This window comes from Clinocottus analis, unplaced genomic scaffold (assembly GCF_023055335.1).
Source record: "Clinocottus analis isolate CAN_PGR_092001 unplaced genomic scaffold, fCliAna1.0.p SCAF_24, whole genome shotgun sequence".
NCBI classification, from domain to species: Eukaryota; Metazoa; Chordata; class Actinopteri; order Perciformes; family Cottidae; genus Clinocottus; species Clinocottus analis.
In genome coordinates this window covers 2,671,402-2,680,534 of record NW_027175976.1, presented here as the reverse complement: position 1 = coordinate 2,680,534, position 9,133 = coordinate 2,671,402, and positions in this window count along the sequence as shown.

Here is a 9,133-nt window from a genome sequence, read left to right as displayed (position 1 = left end):
CCACAGCTTCACTCTTTGGAGTCCCTCATTATTCTCATTGGTGTGGTCTCACACAGCAGGGGGCAGCCGTTTTCAGCTAAACACAACTGTTAAAAAACAAACAATACAGACCACCTGCACAGCTCCAAACAGTGGGCAGAAGAAGTCAGCGGCAAACTAGTGATTATAGTAACGCATTTAACAGCTAAAAAGCCGGATATTTCCTTCAGGAGATGGTGGAGACCAAAAACAGAACTAAAAGAGTGAATATTTGACTCACAATCGTGTGTTGGTCAGAAACGCAACTCCAAATAAACACTAATGTTGCTCTGTGTCTTCTGAACGCATGAACAGGCAATGCATTGCCATATGAACATGTCAGTGTGGATGCATGGTTAACTGTTACAGTGCTGCCAGTATGAACGCCTAATCAATAGTTATCAATGAGATGGGATCCCATCATTATATACTTGAGACAATAAAGGTATCTTGTAAATTTGTAACATCTCAAAGTGAATGATTTGAGTATGTTTTGCGCCTGCTCCGGGAGATTTCTGTCCCAAAAGTCTCAATTGGATCTCTGTCCGACAGTTTGTCCACTTAACTTCTACAACAGCAGCGATGAGCTTTTGATCGCCTGGCTGGAAGAGAACCATACCGATCACCATCGCCTGAATCCATCACGGCGCCTCTCGCTCTCCAAGTATTGATTCTTCACCTCTTCCTCAGGAGACACCGGCCAATTTGGAGTCTGTTATGAGTTTGCAGCGCTGGTGAAGATGCACTGCTGCCATGGTGGAGGATGGATGCTGTTCAGAGGGAGCTGTGCCAAGATTAAAGCAGGTAGGCCTATTGATCGGCTGATAGACGGCGGTAAGATGGCCATTGATTGGACAAACAGCCAATTTTTGACCTCGAAGTGCACTGGGTGAATCGATGGTCTTAATCCAGAGGGAGAAGTAAAGAATGAGAGGACTGGTCCCAAAATGTCATCCAGTGTACCGATATATGCCATTTTCTCTTTCTTTTAATAGGAAATGTGTTGTTAAAAAAAGGATGTGATTCATATATGCTCCCTGGTTGATAAACATAGTCTTTTTGCCGTTATTTTAAAAAGTTTTAACTTGGAGAGGAGCTTGACTAATTGTTGAAACACGTCATAATCAGATTCAGACCTGTCTTTCTGTCACACTAATAACCTAAACCCACACATTTGTCTATTTAGTCAAATTCATTCAATGTTCTCCTGGTCCAGACGGACTATTTTGACCTTTTGAAATGACTGGTCAATCAATACCATAATAGAAACAGTTCATCTCTCCTCATATTCATGAGGGGCCCACCGAGCGGAGGAACAGTGCCTGCATGATACTCTCGTACATTAGTCTAATGTAGCCTTATCATTGCATAACAATTAATGCACATAACATTTAATAAAATGGCTGATTGTGTATTTTGTCACGGATGTGAAGGTTAAACACACAAATTAGTCTTCATGTGAAAACAATGTTAGCTAACAATGATTGTGTATCGCACGTCCACGACTGAAGGCTTCGTTTCCATTGAAATAAGAAGAAAACCAGAGTCGTCTTGTTTCTACCCGACAACACGATAGAAAAGCCATCACACGGACCCAACACACCGTCCTGATTGCTCTCCACCCGTCACTCACTTAACAGCTGCAGGGAGTTTCACCGGCACACAGGTTGCTGAAGGTAACATGAGCTGATCAGAGTTACCTCCACAAATTAGGTCACCGCTCGTTGCATCGTCGCCCCCCTCGTCTGATGGAGCGAGGTCAGCTCTCTCACCTTGTCTGGCGCGGCCCGCACACACGCACACGTTGCTGCACGGTACGCAGAGCGAACGCCAGAAGCTAAAGGCCGGCCGATAGTGGAGCAATATGGTCACGCTTCAACGCTCGCCGCTGTTAACTCTGCCCGCAGACCGGAAAGCACGGAAACCTAGTGAAGTGTGGCGGCGCTGCGGGTTCACGGAGTGAGTCATTAAAAGAGGAAAGGACGTGTTTTGATATGTCTCAAAGCTTTTTATTTAATGATGCTGCGGAGCAAAGGGTAACCCGCCCCCCCGGCCAGACTGCAGGACAGCAAACAGTGAAGCATTTAGTGAAGATTATTACTACAAAGATACAACTTGGACCTTTCCTTTTTTTCCAATACCCAACTCCCAACAGCGCTGTGTGTCTTCACCCCATTTTAACTGAGCCCCGTTTGCAACATTAATGTTTTTCTGCACGTTAAATCAGGATTTTCAGTTCCGTGTTTCAGATTATCTTCTAGTAGATAAATCAGATTCAACAAATTACGCCAAACGAGCTAGTCAGATTGAGGGAGGAAGAGCAGCATTGTTCATCAGTGAGAGACATCGGTGCACTGGTGTGTGTCCTCCGTTGGTAAATTGTGAAACCAGCAGTAACTGAGAAAGCTTCATTTGAATGCTGTTTTGTCATAGTGTGTCGTTTTAATGCCTGGTTTCTGTTGAGCTCACCTAATTGTTGCTTAAACAGAAGGTTGGCTCCAATTAGGAGAGGCTGAGGATGTCGCTGGTTATCAGGAGGACGTCGGGTGGCAGCTCGGTCCGAGGCTGCAAGTTTGTCTAATGATTCTTTTTCCCCTTCGGCTTTGAGTTGTTGTTGTTTTTGTCTCAGTTTCATTAACATTCTTAGCCAAGGTACCGACGTGGCTCGAGGCATGGCAGTGTTGGCCGGTTGGCTCGGATCCAGGATGAAGTACCTATTGAATGGATTGTCAGCAAATTTGTACAGACGATCATGGTGCCCAGCGGATGAACCCTCGTGACTTCTGCGATCCCTTCAAGGTTTGTACCTATCCTGAAATATTTCAACATCTGCTTGGTGGATTTGCTCTAAATTTGGTGCAGAAGTTCATGATGGATGATGTATTCTAGAAACATTGGGGACCTCTAGCACCGTCACGAGGTTGGCCTTTGTGTGTAATTAGTTGGTTTAAGACTGCATAAACTAATGACATTTATTTCAGCCTGATCTTTTCTTGGTGTTTCTTGTGTGAGTAGTTCTTATTAGCATGCTAACGCAATGAACCATGACGATTGAAGACATTACACCTGGAAAGATCCTTTAGTAAAGACACACAGTTATACTCTTCACGAGCATTCTCTTAGACGTATTTGACCTGAATGTAAGCATCTGTAGAAGACTGTAAGGTCCCTGCAACTCTTGACCTTAGAGAGGTTTATCTTCCCTCATGTGGTCCCTCATTGTTTCTCAAAGGTGCTTTGCCCCTCGGCGCGGTATCATGCTGCTCCGTGTAATCCAACCGTGAAGAGTTAAATCAGCCCTGGGGCGCCTGATGTGTGATGAACTCATTTGGATCACCTCCAGCTGTCAGCTGGCATTATCCCCGCCTCCTGTACAATAGTGTTGGTCATCTTTCTGGAGGCTCATTCGCGCATCTAATTGTTTTAGCGCTACCTGGCTGGTGGTGAATGCAAATGTGTGTCAACAAATGCCTTTCATACAGTCTTTGCATCGAGCTGCAGAACCTCTGAACAAACCGAGAAGACTTATTTTTCAGAAACAACAGCGGCATCCCTCCGTCCTCCCTTCCTGCCACAAGCCCCCTATACATTGCATATAGGCTCACTATTGTCTCACAGCCCCATGAGGTCTCTGTAGGTAGGTAGGTGGCTCTCGGGCAGGATGGCGATCATCAGAGCGTGTGACAAAGCCAAAGAGACAGCTGACATGAACACATCAATACACATTAGGCCTCACACTGTGAACTTGTGTAGCGTCTTGCTCTGATGTATATGCATCAATTGGATCTTTCATAGTACTCTCATGACATTATTGTCTTGGGGAAAATGTTTTTTTTTCTTTCTGGTTTCTAAGAGGAGCTCTTTCATCCTCCAACGGGTCGATAAACAGCAGCATTGTACTCTGAGATTAGCTACATTACCGTTGGGCATAGAGTGTGAAACCCATCCCCTCCATCAAACTGCGTTAGAGTCACAGGACCGTCGCCTTTTCGCACCGGGTTGCCACCCTCCCAGATCTGACAGGGACTATGATCTTCTGTTGTTGTGAATGGAAACTGAAAGCGCAGGTTAGCAGGGCATTATGAGCCGTGGCGTTGCAGAGCCCCGTCCACACCCTTGTTGCACCACGCAGTCATCACGATGTCGTCTGGTGTCATTCAGCCTGGAGGTGGTGGATGGAGTTTCTCTGAGGCTGGATGTTGTGCGATCACGCTGAAACAATGCTGTTTTCTCTTTGCTGCAGAACATGAAGCAGAAGCATGAGAGACGCAACAGTGCAAAAACATCTTTGTTTTCATCCAGTCATCAGAGCCACGTTATTGAGAAAAGATATGTTAACAGAAAAGATTAAAGTCACCATTTTCTTTCTTCAAAATATTGTTGAGAACATTGCTATAATATTTTGGCAATGACGTCATATTATTTGGAGAATCTGATTTTCTTTCCCTGACTGTGAGTTACAAGTACAAAGCCTCTTTCAGGAAATATTGTCTCTATCTTGAAAAAACTAAATGCTTTCATGAGATATGTTTTTAATTGAACAACAGAGAGGATCCTGAGTGCTTTGGAGGCTCAAATTGCAGTTGAGTACGAAGAAAATATGCCATAACCATCAACATGTAGATAATCGCTTCATTAGTATTCAAGCAGAGTTTCCTGCATTCAGAGAGCATAATACACACTCAATTTAACAGAAGCTGGTACTCACTCGCCCCTTTTTCATACACACTGAAGTCATGGTGTCTGTTTTCCTCTTTTTGTATCAGACATGACAGAAGTTGAGTATTTTTACACACTTTCAGAGCTTTCCCCGTCGACACCGGGCACGCTGCTGCCGTAATGCGAACAGACAGTGCTGTGAGACAGTGGCAAGGTTTTACGTGCCTTCAGAAATGTCACCCCACCTCTAGTCGCCGAGGAATGACGAGCGCCGACACGCACACACACCCATGAGATGATGTACATGAGAATAGAAGTTTTAGTTACACAAACATTTCTTGCGGGCTGAGCTGATCCGGAGGCAGCGGTAATCTCATTGGCTGGAGTTAAAATGTCAGTGGGTGGGACCGAAGCACATCCTCTCCAACTAAGAAGATTGAGGCCTGGTTAAAAGGCAGGAGATAAGAGAGAGGGAAATAAGAAGTCCAGCGCTGCTGCTTCAAACTGCAAACATACCGTACTGTCATAAATTATCTGCCACTTCGCTCGGCTGACCTTCAATGCTTCATCTTGCCGAGTAGCTTTAGTGGCCGAAGGCTCACGCTGACCTTCACAGACCAGGAATGAGACCTGTTCTCATTACTGAATAAAAGATGATGTCATCGCAATTATATTTTTTATTCACATTTTAATGAAAGTTTGCGCTGTACAGTTCACGCTCACATTTTTTGCACACACACGGATCCATTTCCTGAGCCATTTATTCTGGAGTAACGTTGTCTGAGTGGGTTTACTGCACGAGCTCTTACATTGAAATGGCTGTTTATTGAACTATTGCATTCACTGTGTTGACCTCGGCATTAATCTGTGCAGTCCTCCACGTTATATATACCGATATCAAGAATGCTTTCTTGTGGGTTCATGCAACTGTAGCCTTCAATCATACAGGATCATCTTTTATCATCACTCTTGAATTGCGAAAACATGAGAAAATTCTCAGGGGTCTTGCTGCCCGACAACCTCTCCTAACCATTCAGATGCATTTAGCAGGTATTGGTTCTGCTTGTGGTTTGTGGTTGAAATCCCACACATAAACACACACACAGACACACAAATCATAGATCCAGCCTGACGTCTTTCAGAAGGGATCTGGTGGGAGAGGTAATTGAGGGAGGAGAGGCTTTGCTTCAGAGGGAAAGCGTGCAGTTTTTAATCTCCTACCAGGACGGTCAGACAAACACATGTAACCACATTTTCTATTTATAGCTGCTACTTCCATCTTCTCCGGCTGAAGGGAGAAGAAACATGGTCGACAACATCATTTGAACCAGAATGCCATTAGAGCACTTTGCTTGCATTCATGATATGTAAAGATATGTAGAAGGGCTTAAATGATCGGGGTGCCACAAGGTTGAGTGTTCTCACATGCAAACTGCGTAGTAATTATCTCCCTCATAATTACTACTCGCCTGAATTTTAATGAACCCCTCGCGCATAAAGGAGCTGCTCCAGGTATGACGTCCGTGTTGCTGAACAAAGTAAAAACTCAGCAAACAGAGGTCTCGGGGGTTCGCCAGCATATCAGGATCTGCCATCACTACCAGCAGTCACTAGGCGAGCATCAGTTGGTGCCAGTGGTGCAGCTACACCCCGGGGCCCTTTCCACATCTACATAATTTTATGCGCACAGTGCAACAGCAGACACACACCCACCGCTACCTCATTAGTGACTGCAGGCCCCCGGGCTCACAACCGGGAAAATGCCCTAATTGCACAGTTCAGCAGCACTGACAGCGCCCTGAGCATTTTTTATTTTTTTTTGGGGGGGGGACAGACTTCGACAAATGAGCATCAGGTGTGAGCACCTACAGTAATATTCTGTTATTCCCTGACCCCGGCTGTCACGGTTGTAACAGCCGAGTCAAGCTCGTGTGGTAAGTCACCGGAAACCTCCGGGAGCACCGAGGGAACGAGACGTCGGAGCAGAAGACCCGTGAAATAGTTTAAATGTTAAATGTTCTACAAACAAGCCAGCTAGCCGCAATGCTAAACTACCTGTTTGAGCTTTTGTCGTGTGCAGGGTTTGACTGTTTGGCTGGCCGGTACGTGTATCGTGATGCTATGCAGACAGAACATAAGCTCTGTGGATAACACCAGTTTATGAAACTAGTGAAATCGCAGAACACAGATTTTTCGAGCGGGAATGCAGTCACCAAAAATAAAAAGACAATGCTAAGCTATCAATAAACTACATCATGGTCCCGCCTATTTTAAGACACTCAAAAGCTTCACAAAACATAACATATTTTAAGCTTGTGTTTACTACAGACCTAATTCAGACTGAAACCAATAAAAAAAAAAAATGCTAACATGCTAAACATCATCATGCTAGCATGTGGCGCCTCACAGAGCGGTTTTCTTGTTAAACCTCCTTGCCAGTGTTTTGGCCATATTCATCAGCCGGCATGTTTTATTAAAACAGAAGTCATCTCTGCAGTGGTTTATTGCACTTGCTCGAGTCTCTGTGCTGCTTTCTTGAGATATTATCATCCTCTCACCTGGTGCTTATTTGTTGAAATGGATTCCAAAATGCTCTGAGCGATGTCAGCAGTGCTGAACGCTTCAATTATTTTCCGCGCGCGAGCCCGAGGTTTACAGTCACTAATGAGGCAGAACCGCGTTTGAGCCGTTATTGTGAATTCTCATAATCATGCAATGTTTCAGGAGCGGGAGGTTCATGCATTTTGCATCAGTGCCCACTGTAACCATGTTCACCGCGTTCGGTCAATCAGGGGAGAAAAATGGATGTTGGGATTAATGTTTAAAAGATTAACCCCATCAATGACATCAGTTTATAGGTTAAGAGCCTATAAATTGCAGTCATTTTAAATATCCCTCCCTGGAGAGCCGTTAGACGTGGTCTTGATGACAGTGATGCAGTGGCAGCACAGATTCAACGAACAACGGCAAAATGCCCTTGACAGGAAAAAACACACAAGACATAACCCGGCGAGGTCATTGGATAATAAATGAGACCTGGAGAGATGAGGAAATTAAAATGGTAATTATCTTCCTGATTGAACGCCAGCTAAAAGCTTCTTTATGTTTCTGACATCGATTTGAACAGGATATCCTGTCGTAATATATCTGAAAATGTGCATAAATACTTTGCTCAATGTTTGAGGAGTTTCACCCGTATTGTCTTTGTCTTTCTCTTTCTCATCCGTAAGTCTGCGACCAGGACACAAATTTGTCCAAAGCAGTATGCTCTTTATAAAGAATTGCAAAATATAAGTCATAAAATGCCGAAATATTCCAGCGAATATGCTGTTTACCTAGATCCACAGATGCTGAAAGTGTTTCTCTTCATTCTGCTCAAAAAGCACCCACCGTGGTGTTAGCAGGCAGTTGGTGGCCAGATGGTGATGCTCCACAGCAGCTGAGACCCTGTAGACAGGAGTCTGGCTCTTTGAATGATTAAAGATGCGACTACTTAATTGAAAAGAGACTTCTTGGAACACTCATAGCCCAAAATGAAATTGTTGTTATACATCGAAGAGATAGTTACATGTTTTGGGCAATGTGTTTGTTTGCTTTCTTGAGAATTCAATGAGAAGATTGATACCACTCTCATGTATGCTAACTCTGAAGCTACAGCCTGTAGGCAGTTAGCGTAGCTTAGCATAGAGACTGGTAACAGGGGGAAACAGCCAGCCTGGCTCAGAATCCACCAACTATCACCTTTAAAACCAAGATGTATTTTTGTCAACTAGCTAAGCATAAAATGTATTAATGACTGTGATTTAGACATGAGGATGTGGTTCCCTTCAAAAAGAGCCAGCTAGCCAGCTAGGCCCCATTTCCAAGTCTTAGCTAAGCTAACAAGTTACAAGAAAGTACATTAAAGGTAGTTCCCAGTTTCTGCATTAAAAATGCTGCCAAGATTTCATCTGACAGGGTAACGCCCCAATTTGTGATTTTATTCTTTTTGTATTTCATTATTTCTCTCTCCTGATGCGTTCACAGCTGCGAGATGAATAACCAATTGAAGGGAGATTAATGTCAGTGCCACTGCGTCTAAATTTTCTCATAGTGGCGAGGAACCAAACAAGGGCCCGCCGCCTGCAGACATAAGGGATTTAAAGCTTTACACAGGAGCGCCTGGGTTTCTAAACACAGCACGAGCAAGCACTGTTAGACAGCCACGGTGGAGGTACAGTGGCAGGTGGGAAACATGAACAAAACCTGAAATCCTAATAGGTTTCTCACCGTCAAATACCAAGAGGAGATGGGGTACAGACCTTTTAATGGCGGTCACTATGTCATTAGTTAAGGAGCGCAATAAATACAGTGCTGACACGAGCAGGTATATAGCTTCCAATGGGATGGAAATGTGTTTTTTCTTCTTTTTTTTTTTGACAGTGGATGAAATGTTAATAGAAAAGTGCTGATTCCA